Consider the following 17,349-nt stretch of genomic DNA (forward strand, 5'->3'; position numbering starts at 1 on the left):
TGCTTAAATTTATATTACATATTTATTAAGGCAGACTATATTTAAAAATTTGTTCTGCTTAAGGTATACTTGGGAATAAACCACTGTACATATTATTGCACATATGAAACCACAATGCATAACAGACTGTCTGTATAAAAAGATTTAAAGTAAACCAAGTGTATTTTTCTGACTTAGGCCATAAACATAGCTCAGAAGGCAAAAGTAAATTTTCCTTGTCAAAGTATGTAGCAGTTTATGAACTCTGGCTTCACTTGGTATGTTTAGAACCAAGACTTACCAAGCACCATCATTTAGGCTATTAAAAACATTTTCTGTACTTGAATTTTGTCCTCTTCTAAGGTCATAATAATGGCTTTTAGAATGCAAGGAGAACACAAGATGATGTTTTTTTCTTATATTCAGTTCAGTTCAGTTCAGTCGCTCAGTCGTGTCCGACTCTTTGCGACCCCATGAATCGCAGCACGCCAGGCCTCCCTGTCCATCACCAACTTGAACCAATTCAGTGGATTCTGGTCTTCCCTCCCCTCAACTCTCAGATCTAATTTATACCCTGATATCCACAACTTCCAGTCACCTCTTTGGCATTCATAAGTCCAGGAATATATATGCAAGTTGGATTTAGAATTGGAATGATAGAAGATCCAGCCACAGACCCCATCTTTTTTTTTAATGTTTTGTTTTTTATTTGTTTTGCTTGGTTGTTTGTCTTTTGGTTTCCTACTGTCTCCTGATTATCCATTCACAAGTTGACTGGTTGGGAACTTGACCATGATTATAGTGCTTTCCAGCTGGGTTCCTCTCCTCACCAGGAAGACAATATGAAATATTAAAAACACTGAATTCTCTTCTGGCAGAGCAGGTCACATCCACTGTTTGGGGATTTAAAAGCGTCTCTTCATGTGTAAAGTGAGGTAGTCCGACCTTGAGAATGCCCCGCCCCATACTGGCACTGGAAGGGGTCATGCCAGGTGTGTTTGCAGTAGTGCCTGGTCAGTTCATCTGAGTGAACAAACTTCCACCCACAGCCATCCCAGTTACAGTGGTAAGGTACATTACCTATGTGGGTGTGGAGGTGTGCCTTGAGATGAAAACTCTTCATGTAGGTTTTGCTGTAGCCTCTGTAATCACAAGTGTGAGTGGCCATAGTTTTCTAGGGCCACAACCTTCTCCCCTTCTTTGGCTTGGACTCTTCCAGCATGCAGGAACTGGGTGGTATGAGTCCTTGGTAATGGAGCAGTGGGACTTGTGGCTGCATCTTGTCAAGCAGAAAGGAAGGGTGGTTGGGCCCAGGGTGGGGATGGAAGCCTGGGGGTGAGTGGGGAAGGGAGCCACAGGATAGGATGACAGTCTCTGCTGCTCAGCAGCTCCTGGGCACCCAGTGTCAGAGTAGTCCTGCTGGGGAGCTGCCACCCCAGAGGAAAGTCATGTACATGAGACTGGTGGCCATTGCTGAGAGGGGGTCCAAGCTTGAACTTAGGGCAACTGCACAGTGGCCCACTGCCATGGGGCGCCACCACCACCACCAGGTGGCTGCCATCCTGGCTGCTTTTGCTAACACTAATGACCAATGGGCTGCCTTACTCACTGCCAGGAACACTCAGTGATGCCTTCAACACAAACTTGCCCATCAACCTGCCAACCTGACGACTACAGCTGCTGTGGCAGAATGTACACTGGGTCCAGTTTGGGCTGTGGGAGCTCACTGCCAGAGAGGCTCATGTCTCTGATGTTTGCCAGGTTGAAGGGAGTGTTGGAGGGGGTGCAGACTCACCGCCATAGAGGAGGCTGCCACTGGAGCTGCCTGATGCCATACCTGTCCTGATTCGATAGCTTAAGCTGCAGGTGGAGGGAGAACTGGCAGAACTGCTACTCATTGGGAAGGACAAGGATGATGCTGATGAGGACACCATGGTGGCCACTGACTCCTGATGGGACAGCGAGATGGAAAGGATAAAGTCCAGGTCCTGGAAATCACCGAACTCCTCCATCTCCCTCCAGGGTAGGAAAGCCACATTTCTGCTGCCACAAGCCCCACTGATTCTGCCACTCTCCAGACTGGTGGCCACAGTCACTGCCGCCAGGTAGTAGGGGAGGCCAAGAAGCACCAGGGGAAGTCAGTTCACGTAGGAGAGCTCCTGCCATCAGTGGCTATTTGGGGCACCTGTTGGATGCAGTGTCTTCTCCCTTCCCGTTGGGCTGGACTTGAATGTGGAGAAGGATGGGAGCAGCGTGTCACTGAAAGCCATGTCAGACTCACCAAGTGGCTGCCTCATTAATGTGGGGCCCCAAAAGCCTTGGAAGTCTGAAGCAGTGGGGGTACCTGAACCCCAAAGTGAACAAAGAGGAAAAGAAGACTTAGAAATGAAGCCAAAATCACAACCCCCAATTGCCTAAGATTCTTCTTCTTTGGATTAAATTTAAAAGCATTTTTATTTTTTTATTTTATTTTATTTATTTTATTTTACAATACTGTATTGGTTTTGCCATACATCAACATGAACTCACCATGGGTGTACGTGAGTTCCCTTTGGGTGAACGTCGACTTTCTAGGAATCAGCAAACTAAAATGGACTGGAATGGGTGAATTTAACTCAGATGACCATTACATCTACTACTGTGGGCAGGAATCCCTCAGAAGAAATGGAGTAGCCATCATGGTGAACAAAACAGTCTGAAATGCAGTACTTGGATGCAGTCTCAAAAACGACAGAATGATCTCTGTTCGTCTCCAAGGCAAACCATTCAATACCATAGTTATCCAATTCTATGCCCCAACCAGTAATGCTGAAGAAGCTGATGTAGAATGGTTTTATGAAGACCTACAAGACCTTTTAGAATTAACACCCAAAAAAGATGTCCTTTTCATTCTAGGGGACTGGAATGCAAAAGTAAGAAGTCAAGAAACACCTGGAGTCACAGGCAAATTTGGCCTTGGAATGCGGAATGAAGCAGGGCAAAGACTAATAGAGTTTTGGCAAGAAAACGCACTGGTCATAGCAAACACCCTCTTCTAACAACACAAGAGAAGACTCCACACATGGACATCACCGGATGGTCATAACCGAAATCAGATTGATTATATTCTTTACAGCCAAAGATGGAGAAGCTCTATACAGTCAACAAAACAAGACCAGGAGCTGACTGTGGCTCAGATCATGAATTCCTTATCACCAAATTCAGACTTAAATTGAAGAAAGTAAGGAAAACTGCTAGACCATTCAGGTATGACCTAAATCAAATCCCTTATGATTATACAGTGGAAGTAAGAAATCAGTTTAAGGGCCCAGATCTGATAAATAGAGTGCCTGATGAACTATGGAATGTGGTTCATGACATTGTACAGCAGACAGGGATCAAGACCATCCCCATGGAAAAGAAATGCAAAAAAGCAAAATGGCTCTCTGGGGAGGCCTTAAAAATAGCTGTGAAAAGAAGAGAGGCAAAAAGCAAAGGAGAAAAGGAAAGATATAAGCATCTGAATGCAGAGTTCCAAAGAATAGAAAGAAGAGATAAGAGAGCCTTCTTCAGCGATCAGTGCAAAGAAATAGAGGAAAAGAACACAATGGGAAAGACTGGAGATCTCTTCGAGAAAATTAGAGATACCAAGGGAACACTTCATGCAAAGATGGGCTCGATAAAGGACAGAAATGGTATGGACCTAACAGAAGCAGAAGATATTAAGAAGAGGTGGCAAGAATACACGGAAGCATTGTACAAAAAAGATGTTCACGACCCAGATAATCATGATGATGTGATCACTAATCTAGAGCCAGACATCTTGGAAAGTGAAGTCAAGTGGGCCTTAGAAAGCATCACTACGAACAAAGCTAGTGGAGGTGATGGAATACCAGTTGAGCTGTTTCAAATCCTGAAAGATGATGCTGTGAAAGTGCTGCACTCAATATGCCATCAAATTTGGAAAACTCAGCAGCGACCACAGGACTGGAAAAGGTCAGTTTTCATTCCAATCCCAAAGAAAGGCAATGCCAAAGAATGCTCAAACTACTGAGCAATTGCACTCATCTCACATGCTAGTAAAGTGATGCTCAAAATTCTCTAAGCCAGGCTTCAGCAATACGTGAACCGTGAACAACTCCCTGATGTTCAAGCTGGTTTTCGAAAAGGCAGAGGAACCAGAGATCAAAATGCCAACATCCGCCGGATCATGGAAAAAGCAAGAGTGTTCCAGAAAAACATCTATTTTTGTTTTATTGACTATGCCAAAGCCTTTGACTGTGTGAATCACAATAAACTGTGGAAACTTTTGAAAGAGATGGGAATACCAGACCACCTAACCTGCCTCTTGAGAAATCTGTATGCAGGTCAGGAAGCAATAGTTAGAACTGGACATGGAACCACAGACTGGTTCCAAATAGGAAAAGGAGTACGCCAAGGCTGTATATTGTCACCCTGCTTATTTAACTTCTATGCAGAGTACATCATGAGAAACACTGGACTGGAAGTAACACAAGCTGGAATCAAGATTGCTGGGAGAAATATCAATAACCTCAGATATGCAGATGACACCACCCTTATGGCAGAAAAGGAAGAGGAGCTAAAAAGCCTCTTGATGAAAGTGAAAGAGGGGAGCGAAAAAGTTGGCTTAAAGCTCAACATTCAGAAAAGCAAGATCATGGCATCCGGTCCCATCACTTCATGGGAAATAGATGGGGAAACAGTGGAAACAGTGTCAGACTTTATTTTGGGGGGCTCCAAAATCACTGCAGATGGTGATTGCAGCCATGAAATTAAAAGACGCTTATTCCTTGGAAGAAAAGTTGTGACCAACCTAGATAGTATATTCAAAAGCAGAGACATTACTTTGCCGACTAAGGTCCATCTAGTCAAGGCTATGGTTTTTCCTGTGGTCATGTATGGATGTGAGAGTTGGACTTTGAAGAAGGCTGAGCCCTGAAGAATTGATGCTTTTGAACTGTGGTGTTGGAGAAGACTCTTGAGAGTCCCTTGGACTGCAAAGAGATCCAACCAGTCCATTCTGAAGGAGATGAGCCCTGGGATTTCTTTGGAAGGAATGATGCTAAAGCTGAAGCTCCAGTACTTTGGCCACCTCATGAGAAGAGATGACTCATTGGAAAAGACTCTGATGCTAGGAGGGATTGTGGGCAGGAGGAGAAGGGGACAACCGAGGATGAGATGGCTGGATGGCATCACGGACTTGATGGACGTGAGTCTGAGTGAACTCCGGGAGATGGTGATGAACAGGGAGGCCTTGCGTGCTGCGATTCTTGGTGTCACAAAGAGTCAGACACGAATGAGCGACTGAACTGAACTGAACTTGTGTACAAAAGGTCTTAGAAAAGTTGTAAACTCGTAAACATAGACAAGCAGCAAGGCAAGTGAGTAGGTCTGGTAGGCAAGCTGTGCCGTCTTCAACTCAGCGGCATCCCGTGCTGCTTTTGCCGTCATCTGGGCCATCACCATGGGCACTGGGGCTGTGACAGGCAGACTGTGATGCCAGGTGAGACTGGCCATGGCAGCATGGATCCATTGATGGGGTGGTGATGGTGGGCATGGGGTATGGGGGGCTGCACTAGGCACCTGCTACCATGGATGCTGGCCAATGGCAGGTGGCTGGGTGGAGTGATTGAGGGGCAGGGAGGGGAACTTGGCAGCTCCTGCCTCTGGGGGTCACAGCCTCTGTGATCTGCACACTTGCAGCTGCAGTCCCTCTCTCAGGGAACTACCAGGCTTTTTGTTGTTGTTGTTGGAAGATTTTTTATTTCAGTTTTGATTTCCATGTTTGTGATTGGTCTGTTCATATTTTCAGTTTCTTCCTGGTTCAGTTTTGGAAGGTTATACTTGTCTAAGAATTTGTCCATTCTTCCGTGTTATTCATTTTATTGCCATATAGTTGCTCTCTTATGATCCTTCATATTTTTATGTTGTCCATTGTAACTTCTTCTCCATTTCTAATTTTACTGAGTCTTCTTGCTCTTGTTCTTGATAAGTCTGACTTATGGTTTGTCAATTTTGTTCATATTCTCAATGAACCAGCTTTTAGTTTTATTGATTTTTTCTATAGTCTCCTTCACTTCTTATTCATTTATTTCTACTCTGATTTTGGATTCTGGAACCCAAGAAAATAACCTGTCACTGTTTCCACTGTTTCCCCATCTATTTCCCATGAGGTGATGGGACCAGATGCCATGATCTTCGTTTTCTGAATGTTGAGTTTTAAGCCAACTTTTTCCACTCTCCTTTTTCACTTTTATCAAGAGGCTTTTTGGTTCCTCTTCACTTTCTTCCATAAGGGTGATGTCATCTGTATATCTGAGGTTATTGATATTTTTCCAGCAACCGTGATTCCTGCTTGTGATTCCTGCTTGTGATTCATCCAGCTTGGTATTTCACATGATTCTGTTACCATTTAATTTTTGTTTTGGGGGTTTTTTGATCAGTGTTTTCTGTCTAGAGAAGTTCCTTTAGCATTTGGTGAGGAGCTGGTTTGGTAGTGCTGCTTTGCTTGTCTCTAAATCTTTTATGTCGCCTTCAAATCTGAATGAGATTCTTGCTGGATAGAGTAATCTTGGATGTAGGTTTGTCCCTCATCTCTTTAAGTATGTCCTGTCATTTTCTTCTGTCCTGCAGGGTTTCTGTTGAAAGATCATCTGTTAGCCTTATGGCGATCCCCTCGTATGTTATTTTTGCTTTTCCCTTGCTGCTTTTAGTATTTGTTCTTTGTGTTGAACTTTGTTAGTTTGATTAATATGTGTTTTGGCATATTTCTCCTTGATTTTGTCCTGTAGGGAACTCTCTGGGCTTTCTGCACTTGGGTGTCTATTTCTTTTCCCATTTTAGGGAATTTTTGACTATAATCCCCTTAAATATTTTATCATGTCCTTTCCTTTTGTCTCTTCTGATATACCTATGATTCAAATGTTGGGGCTCTTAAAGTTGTCCCAGAGGTCTCTGAAGCTGTCCTCATTTCATTTCATTCTTTTTTCTTTATTCTTCTCTGCTTCAGTTATTTCCACCATTCACTCTTCCAGCTCACTTGCCCATTCTTCTTCAGTTACTCCACTGTTGGTTCCCTCTAGTATATTTTTAATCTCAGTATTGCATTGTTCATGGTTGATTGTTTGTTCTTTAATTCTTCTATGTCCTTTTTAAACATTTCTTCCATTTTCTTTATTCATGTGTTCAGTCTACTTATCCATGCCTCCATTTTGTTTTGAGGGTTTTGGATCATCTTTACTATGATTATTTGGAATTCTCTTTCATGCAGATTCCCTATTTCCTCCTCATGTACTTGTTCTGGTAGGTTTATACCTTGTTCTTTCACTTGCTGCATATTTTTCTGTCGTCATTTTGTTTAGTTTACTTTGCTTGGGGTCCCATTTCTGCAGACTGGAAGGTTGTAGTTCTTAATTGTGGAGTCTGCCTCTAGTGTGTGGAGTTGGAACAGTTCCTTGTGAAGGTTTGCTGGTTGAGGGACTTTTGCCTGTGGATGGAGCTGGATCTCGTCTCTCTGAAAGGCAGAGCCATATCCAGTATTAAGTTTGGGGATGTCTGTTGATTTGGTATGGATTTGTGCAGCCTGTCTGCTAATGTGCAATGCTGTGTTTCTGTTTTTTTTAATAGATTTATTTTTTAATTGAAGAATAATTGCTTTACAGAATTTTGTTGTTAATGCCAAAAATCAGCATGAGTCAACCATAGGTATACATATGTCTCCTCCCTCTTGAAACTCCCATCTCCCTCCTCATCCCACCCCTTTATGTTGTTACAGGGCCCCTGTTTGAGTTCCCTGAGTCATAGAGCAAATACCCATTGGCTATCTCCTTTGCATATGGTAATGTACATTTCCAAGTTACTCTCTTCATCCAGCTCACCATCTCCTTCCTCTTCCCCCTGCTATGTCCATAAATTTGTTCTCTATGTCTGTTTCTCCATTGAAAGTGAAAGTGAAGTCGCTCAGTCATGTCCGACTCTTTGCGACCCCATAGACTGTAGCCTACCAGGTTCCTCCCTCCATAGGATTCTCCAGGCAAGAGTACTGGAGTGGGTTGTCATTTCCTTCTCCAGGGAATCTTCCTGACCCAAGAATTGAACCTGGGTCTCCCGCATTCTAGGCAGACGCTTTAACCTCTGAGCCTCCATTGCTACCCTACAAATAAATTCATCAGTACCATCTTTCTAGATTCCATATATATGCGTTAGAATATGATATTTATCTTTCTCTTCCTGACTTACTTCACTCTGCATAGGCTTCCCTGATGGCTCAGCTGATAAAGAATCTGGTTGCAATGCAGGAGACCTGGGTTTGATCCCTGGGTTAGGAAGATCCCCAGGAGAAGGAAACAGCTACCCAGGCCAGTTTTCTGGCCTGGAAAATTCCATGGACAGAGAAGACTGGCAGACTAATCCATAGGATCACAAAGAATAGGATACGCTGAGCGACTTTCACTTTCAACTTTTCACGCTGCATAAAAGGCTCTAGATTCATTCACCTCATTAGAACTGACTCAAATGCATTCCTTTTTGTGGCTGAGCAATATTCCTTATATATATGTGCCACAGCTTCTTTATCCATTCATCTGTCAATGAATATCTATGTTGCTTCCATGTTCTAGCTATTGTAAATAGTGCTGCAATGATTATTGGACTACAGGTGTCCTTTTAATTTTTGGTTTCCTCAGGGTATATGCCTAGTAGTGGGATAGCTGAATCATATGGTGATTTTATTCCTGGTTTTTTTAAGGAATATTCATACTGTCTTCCATAGTGATTGTACAAATTTACATTCCCATCAATAGTGCAAGAGTGCACCCGTTTCTCCACATCCTTTCCAGCATTTACTGTTTGTAGACTTTTTGTTGATGGCCATTCTGAATGGATATAAGAGAGCAAGGGAACATTTAATGCAAAAACGAACACAATAAAGGACAGAAATGGTATGGTCCTAACAGAAGCAGAAGATATTAAGAAGAGGTGGCAAGAATACACAGAAGAACTATACAGAAAATATCTCCAAGGCCCAGATAATCACGATGGTGTGATCACTCACCAGGATCCAAACATCCTGGAATGTGAAGTCAAGTGGGCCTTAGGAAGCATCACTATGAACAAAGCTAGTGGAAGTGATGGAATTCCAGTTGAGCTATTTCAAATCCTAAAAGATGATGTTGTGAATGTGCTTCAATCAGTATGCCAGCAAATTTGGAAAACTCAGCAGTGGCCACAGGACTGGAAAAGTCAGTTCATTCCAATCCCAAAGAAAGGCAATACCAAAGAATGTTCAAACTACTGCACAATTGCACTCATCTCATATACTAGCAAAGTAATGATCAAAATTCTCTACGCCAGGCTTCAACAGTATGTAAACCATGAAATTCCAGATGTTCAAGCTGGAGTTAGAAAAGGCAGAGAAACCAGAAATCAAATTTCCAAAATCCATTGGATCATTGAAAAAGCAAGAGAGTTCAAGAAAACATTTATTTCTGCTTTATTGACCAAGCCAAAGCTTTGACTGTGTAGATCACAACAAAATGTGAAAAATTCTTGAAGACACGGTAATACCAGACCACCTTACCTACCTCCTGAGAAATCTGTATACAGGTCAAGAAGCAACAGTTAGAACCAGACATGAAACAGCAGACTGGTTCCAAATTGGGAAAGGAGTATGTCAGGGCTGTATATTGTCACCCTGCTTATTTAACTTATATGCAGAGTACATCATGCAAAATGCTGGACTGGATGAAGCATGAGCTGGAATCAAGATTGCCAGGAGAAATATCAATAACCTCAGATATGCAGATGATACCATCCTTATGGCAGAAAGTGAAGAGGAACTAAAGAGCCTCTTGGTGAAAGTGAAAGAGGAGAGTGAAAAACCTGGCTGAAAACTCAACATTCAAAAATCTAAGATCATGGCATCTGGTGCCATCACTTCATGGCAAATAGATGGGAAAACAATGGAAACCATGGCAGACTTTATTTTGGGGGGTTCAAAAATCGCTACAGATAGTGACTGCAGCCATGAAATTTAAAGATGCTTGCTCCTTGGAAGAAAAGCTATGACCAACCTAGACAGCATATTAAAAAGCTGAGACATTACTTTGCCAACAAAGGTCCATCTAGTCAAAGCTATGCTTTTTCCGGTAGTCATGTATAGATGTGAGAGTTGGACCATAAAGAAAGGTGAGCACTGAAGAATTGATGCTTTTGAACTGTGGTATTGAAGACTGCTGAGAGTCCCTTGGACTGCAAGGAGATCAAACCAATCAATCCTAAAGGAAATCAGTCCTGAATAATTGGAAGGACTGATGCTGAAGTTGAAGCTCCAATATTTTGGCCACCTGCTGCAGATAACCGACTCATTGGAAAAGACCCTGATGCTGGGAAAGATTGAAGACAAGAGCAGAAGGGGACAACAGAGGATGAGTTGGTTGCATGGCATCACTGATTTGGTGGACATGTGTTTGATCAAGCTGCAGGAGTTGGTAATGGACAGGCAAGCCTGGCATGCTACAGTCCATGGGATCACAGAATCAATTCAGTTATGCTGAACTGAACTGATTCTGACTCGTGTGAGGAGATATCTCATTGTAGTTTTGATTTGCATTTCTCTAATAATGAGCAATGTTGAGTATTGTTCCATCTGATTGTTAGCCATCTGTATGTCTTCTTTGGAGAAATGTCTGTTTAAGTCTTCTGCCCAGTATTTGATTGGGTTGTTTGTTTTTCAGGTATTGACTTCTATGAGTTGCTTGTATATTTTGGAAGTTAATCCTTTGTCAGTTGTTTCATTTGCTATTATTTTCTCCCATTCAGAGCATTGCTTTTTTACCTTGTTTATAGTTTCCTTTGCTGTGAAAAAGCTTTTAAGTTAATTAGGTCCCACTTGTTTATTTTTGTTTTTATTTCCATTACTCTAGGTGGGTCATAGAGCATCTTTCTTTGATTTATATCATTGAATATTCTGCCTATATTTTCCTCTAAGAGTTTTATGGTTTCTGGTCTTACATTTAGGTCTTTAATCCATTTTGAATTTATCTTTGTGAATGGTGTTAGGAAGTGTTCTAATTACATTCTTTTTACATGTAGTTGTCCATTTTTCCCAACACCACATTTGAAGAGGCTGTCTTTGGCCCATTGATTGGTCCTGACTCTTGTCAAAAATAAGGCACCCATAGGTGCATGGGTTTATCTCTGAGCTATCTTGTTCCAAATTCTATATTTCTGTTTTTGTGCCAGTACTATACTGTCTTGATGACTATATCTTTGTAGTATAGTCTCAAGTCAAGAAAGATGATTTCTCCAGCTCCATTCTTCTCAAGACTGCGTTGGCTATTCAGGGTCATTTTTGTTTCCATAGGAATTGTGAAATTTTTTGTTCTAGCTCTGTGAAAAATGCCATTGGTAATTTTCTAGAGATTTCATTGAATCTGTGGACTGCATTTGGTTGTATAGTTGTTTTCATGGTATTGATTCTTCCAACCCAGGAACATGGAATATCTCTCCATCTGTTTATGTTGTCTTTAAGTTCTTTCATCAGTGTCTTATAATTTTCTGTATGCAGTTCTTTTTTCTCCTTAGTTAGGTTTTTCTTATTCTCTTTGTTGCAATAGTGAATAGGATTGATTGTTTAATTTCTATTTCTGATTTTTCATTGTTACTATATAGGAATGCAAATGATATATGTGCATTAATTTTGTACCCTTTGACTTTGCTAAATTCACTGATTAACTCTAGTAATTTTCTGATAGTATCTTTAGCATTTTCTAAGTATAGTATCATGTCATCTGCAAACAGTGAGTTTTGCATGTTCTTTTCCAATCTGCGTTCCTTTATTTCTTTTTCTTCTTTGATCACCATAGCTAGGACTTCCAAAGCTATGTTGAATAATAGTGGTGAGAGTCAACACACTTGTCTTGTTCCTAATCTTAGGGCAAATGCTTTCAGTTTTTCACTATTGAGAATAATATTTGCTGTGGGCTTAATATATATGTCTTTACTGTGTTGAGACAGGTTCCTTCTATGCCCATTTTTGAAGAGTTTTTATGATAAACGGGTGCTAAATTTTGTCATAGGGTTTTCTGAATCTACTGAGATTATCATATGGTTTTTACCTTTCAATTCGTTAATATGGAGTATCATATTGATTTGCATATATTGAAAAATCCTTGCATCCCTGGGATAAACCAGACTTGATCCTGGTGTATGAGCTTTTATTGTGTTGCTGAATTCTGTTTCCTAGAATTTTGTTCAGGATTTTTCCATCTATGTTCATCTATAATATTGGCCTGTAATATTCTTTTCGGTTGTCTTTGCCTGGTTTTGGTATCAGGGTGATGGTGGCCTCATAGAAAAAGTTTAGAAGTGTTCCTCCCTCTGCAGTTTTGTGAAAGAGGTATAAAATGATAGACATTAGCTCTTTTCTAAATATTTTATAGAATTCACCTGTGAAGCCATCTGACCTTGGGCTTTTGTTTTTGGGGAGGTTTTTTTTTTTTTTTTTTTTTTTTTTTTCTTTTTACATAATTTTGGTATCAGTGCTTGTAATTGGGGTTGTCCATAATTTTTTTCTTCCTGGATCAGTCTTGGAAGATTGAAATTTTCTAAGACTCTGTTCATTTCTTCCACATTGTTTATTTTATTGGCATTTAGTTGCTCATAATAGGCTCTTATAATTCTTTGTATTTCTGCATTGTCTGTTGTAACCTTTCCTTTTTCATTTCTAATTTTGCTGATTTGATTCTTCTCTCATTTTTTCTTGATGAGTCTGGCTAAAGGTTTGCCAATTTTGTTTATCTTCTCAAAGAACCAGCTTTTAGCTTTTATTAATCTTTACTAGTTTCTTTCATTCTTTATCATTTATTTCTGTTCTGAACTTTATGATTTCTTTCCTTCTGCTAACTTTGAGAATGTTTGTTCTTTTTCCATTTGTTTTAGGTGTAAAGTTAGGTTTTCTATTCAATGTTTTTCTTGTTTCTTGAGGTAGGATTGCATTGCTATAAACTTCCTTCTTAGAAATGCTTTTGCTGAATTGAATAGATTGACTTGTTGGGTTTTCACTGTCATTTGTGTCTAGGAATTTTTTCTATTTCCCTTTTTGTCGCCTTCAGTAATCTGTTCATTATTTAGAAATGTATTGTTTAATATACATATGTTTGTATTTTTTACAGGTTTGTCTTGTAATTGAGATATACTCTTATAGCATTGTTGTCAGAAATGATAATTAATATGATATCAGTTTTATTGATTAAAAAATTTACTGGTTTGATTTATTACCCAAGATGTGGTCTACTCTGGAGAATGTTTCCTGTGCACATGTGAAGAAATTGTATTCTTCTGCATTTGGATGGAATGTCCTGAAGATATCAATGATATTTCTGGTATAATGTGCCCTTTAAGGCTTTTGCTTCCTTATAACAGTTCTGTTTTGATGATCAGTTCTCTGGTGTAAGCAAGATGTTAAAGTCTTCTACTATTAATGTGTTAATGTCAATTTCTCCTTTTATATCTGTTAGTATTTTCTTATGTATTGAGGTGCTTTTATGTTGGGTGCATTCAGTTCAGTTCAGTCGCTCGGTAGTGTCCGACTCTTTGCGACCCCATGAATCACAGCACGCCAGGCCTCCCTGTCCATCACCAACACCAAGAGTTCACTCAGATTCACGTCCATCGAGTCAGTGATGCCATCCAGCCATCTCATCCTCTGTCGTCCCCTTCTCCTCCTACCCCCATCCCTCCCAGCATCAAAGTCTTTTCCAATGAGTCAACTCTTCACATGAGGTGGCCAAAGTACTGGAGCTTCAGCTTTAGCATCATTCCTTCCAAAGAAAACCCAGGACTGATCTCCTTTAGATGGACGGGTTGGATCTCCTTGCAGTCCATGGGACTCTCAAGAGTCTTCTCCAACACCACAGTTCAAAAGCATCAATTCTTCTGCACTCAGCTTTCTTCACAGTCCAACTCTTACATCCATACATGACTACTGGAAAAACCATAGCCTTGACTAGACGGACCTTTGTTGGCAAAGTAATGTCTCTCCTTTTTAATATGCTATCTAGGTTGGTCATAAAATTTGCATAGTATATATTTTCCTATCCTCTCAGTTTCAGTCTATATGTGTCTTTAGGTCTGAAGTGGGTTTTTGTAAACAGCATATATATGGGTCTAGTTTGGGTATCTGTTCAGCCAATCTGTGCCTTTTGGTTGGAGTATTTAATCCATTTACATTTAAAGTAATTATTGATGTATATATTCCTATTGCCATTTTCTCAATAGTTTTGGGTTTGTTTTTGTAGATCTTTTTCTTCACTAGTATTTCCTGACTATGTAAGTCCCATTACAGTTTGTTATAAAGCTGCTTTGATGGTATTAAATTCTCTTTACTTTTGTTTGTCTGTAAAGCTTTTGATTTCTCCATCAGCATTATAAGAGATCCATGTCAGGTAGAGTAATCTTGGTTGCAGATTCTTTCCTTTCAGTACTTGAAATATATCCTGCCATACCCTTCTGGCCTGCAGAGTTTCTGCAGAAGGATCAGTTGTTAAACATACGAGGTTTCCCTTGTATGTTACTTGTTGCTTTTCCCTTGCTGCTTTTAATATTCTTTATGTTTAATCTTTGTTAGTTTGACTGTTATGTGTTTCTCTTTCAATTTATCCTGTATCTGACTCTTTGTGCCTCTTGGACTTGACTATTTCCTTTCCCATTTTGGGGAAATTTTCAACTATAATCTCTTCAAAAATTTTCATACACTTTCTTTTTCCCTTCTTCTTCTGGGACCCCCAATAAATCAAATGTTGGTGTATTTAATATCGTCCCAGAGGTCTCTGATACTATCCTCAGTTCCTTTAATTATTTTTACTTTATTCTGCTCCTCAGCAGTAATTTCTACCATATTCTGCTATTGATTTCTTCTAGAGTATTTTTTACTGGAGAAGGAAATGGCAAACCACTTCTGTATTCTTGCCTTGAGAACCCCCTGAACAGTATGAAAAGGAAAAAAAGGTATGAAACTGAAAAATGGACTCTTCAGGTCAATAGGTGCCCAATATGCTACAGGAGAAGAGTGGAGAAATAGCTCCAGAAAGAATGAAGAGCCTGAGCCAAAGCAAAAGAAACACCCATTTGTGGATTTTACTTGTGATGGAAGTAAAGTCTGTAGAGAACAATATTGCATAGGAACCTGGAATGTTAAGTCCATGAATCAAGGTAAATTGGAAGTGGTCAAACAGGAGGTGGCAAGAGTGAACATCAACATTTAGGACTCAGTGAACTAAAATGCACTGGAATGAGGGAATTTAACTCAGATGACTATAATATCTACTACTGTGGGAAGGAATCCCTTAGAAGAAATGGAGTGGCCCTCATAGTAAACAAAACACTCTGAAATGCAGTACTTTTGCACAATGTTAAAAACGACAGAATGAGCTCTGTTTGTTTCAAAGGCAAACCATTCCATATTACAGTAATTTTTCAAATCTAAGCCCGAGCTGCAAATGCTCAAGAAGCTGAAGTTGAATCATTCTATGATCACCTACAAGAACTTCTAGAACTAACGCCCAAATAAAAAAATCCTTTTCATAGTGCTGCTGCTAAGTCGTTTCAGTCGTGTCCGACTCTGTGCGACCCCATAGACGGCAGCCCACAAGGCTCCCCTATCCCTGGGATTCTCCAGGCAAGAACACTGGAGTGGGTTGCCATTTCCTTCTCCGATGCATGAAAGTGAAAAGTGAAAGTGAAGTCGTGTCCGACTCCTAGCTACCCCATGGACTGCAGCCCACCAGGCTCCTCCGTCAGTGGGATTTTCCAGGCAAGAGTACTGGAGTGGGGTGCCATTGCATAGGTGACTGGAATGCAAAGGTAGGAAGTCAAGAGATAACTGGAGTAACAGGCAAGTTTGGCCTTGGAGTACAAAATGAAACAGGGAAAAGGCTAACTGAGTTTTGCCAAGAGAATGCACTTGTCATACCAAACACTCTCTTCCAACAACACAAGAGATGACTCTACACATGGACATCACCAGATGGTCAATTCCAAAATCAGATTGATTATATTCTTTGCAGGCAAAGATGGAGAAGCTCTATACAGACAGAAAAACAAGACCGGGAGCTGACTGTGGCTCGGTTCTTGAACTCCTTATTGCCAAAATCAGACTTAAATTTATGAAAGTAGGGAAAACTACTAAACCATTCAGGTATGACCTAAATCAAAGCCCTTATGATTATACAATGCAAGTGACAAATAGATTCTAGGGACTAGATTTTTAGACAGAGTGCCTAAAGAACTATGTACAGAGGTTCATCACATTCTACAGGAGGCTGTGATCAAAACCATCTCCAAGAAAAAAAAATGCAAAAAGGCAAATTAGTTGTCTGAGGAGGCCTTACAAATAGCTGAGAAAAGAAGAGAAGCTAAAGGCAAAGAGAAAAGGAAAGATATACCCATTTAAATGTGAAGTCCCAAAGAATAGCAAAGAGAGATAAGAAAGTCTTCCTAAGTGATCAATGCAAAACAAACAAAAAAAAATAGAGGAAAACAATAGAATGGGAAAGACTAGAGATCTCTTCAAGAAAATTAGAGATACCAAGGGAATATTTCATGCAAAGATGGGCATAATAAATGACAGAAACGGTATGGACCTAACAGAAGCTGAAGATATTAAGAAGAGGTGGCAAGAATACATGGAAGAACTATGCAAAAAAAGATCTTAATGACCCAGATAACCATGATGGTGTTATCATTCACCTAGATTCAGATATCCTGGAATGTGAAGTCAAGTGGGCCTTAGGAAGAATCACTATGAACAAAGCTAGTGTAGGTGACGGAATTCCAGTTGAGCTATTTCAAATCCTAAAAGATGATGCTGTGAACGTGCTGCAATCAGTATGCCAGCAAATTTGGAAAACTCAGCAGTGACCACAGGACTGGAAAAATTCACTATTCATTCCAATCCCGAAGAAAGGCAATGCTGAAGAATGTTCAAACTGCTGCATACTTGCACTAATCTCACATGCTAGTAAAGTAATGCTCAAAATTCTCCAAGCCAGGCCTCAGTAGTATGTCATTTGTGAAGTTCCTGGTGCCCAAGCTGGAGTTAGAAAAGGCAGAGGAACCAGAGATCAAATTGCCAGCATCCACCAGATCATTGAAAAAGCAAGAGAATTCCAGAAAAACATCTATTTCTGCTTTACTGACTATGCCAAAGCCTTTGACTGTGTGAATCACAACAAACTGTGGAAAATTCTTAAACATATGGGAATACCAGACTATCTGCCCAATCTCCTGAGAAATCTGTATGTGGTTAAAGAAGCAACAGTTAGAATGAGACATGGAAGAACAGACTGGTTCCAATTTGGAAAAGGAGCACCC

General features: G+C 40.4%; 1 pseudogene; it reads right to left on the bottom strand.

Moving 5' to 3' along the window:
* Positions 1-884: 884 nt before the first annotated feature.
* On the bottom strand, positions 885-2,276 carry LOC102171139 (annotated as a pseudogene).
* Between the last annotated feature and the right edge of the window lie 15,073 nt (positions 2,277-17,349).

Source organism: Capra hircus, assembly GCF_001704415.2.
Source record: "Capra hircus breed San Clemente chromosome X unlocalized genomic scaffold, ASM170441v1, whole genome shotgun sequence".
In the NCBI taxonomy this organism is placed as follows: Eukaryota; Metazoa; Chordata; class Mammalia; order Artiodactyla; family Bovidae; genus Capra; species Capra hircus.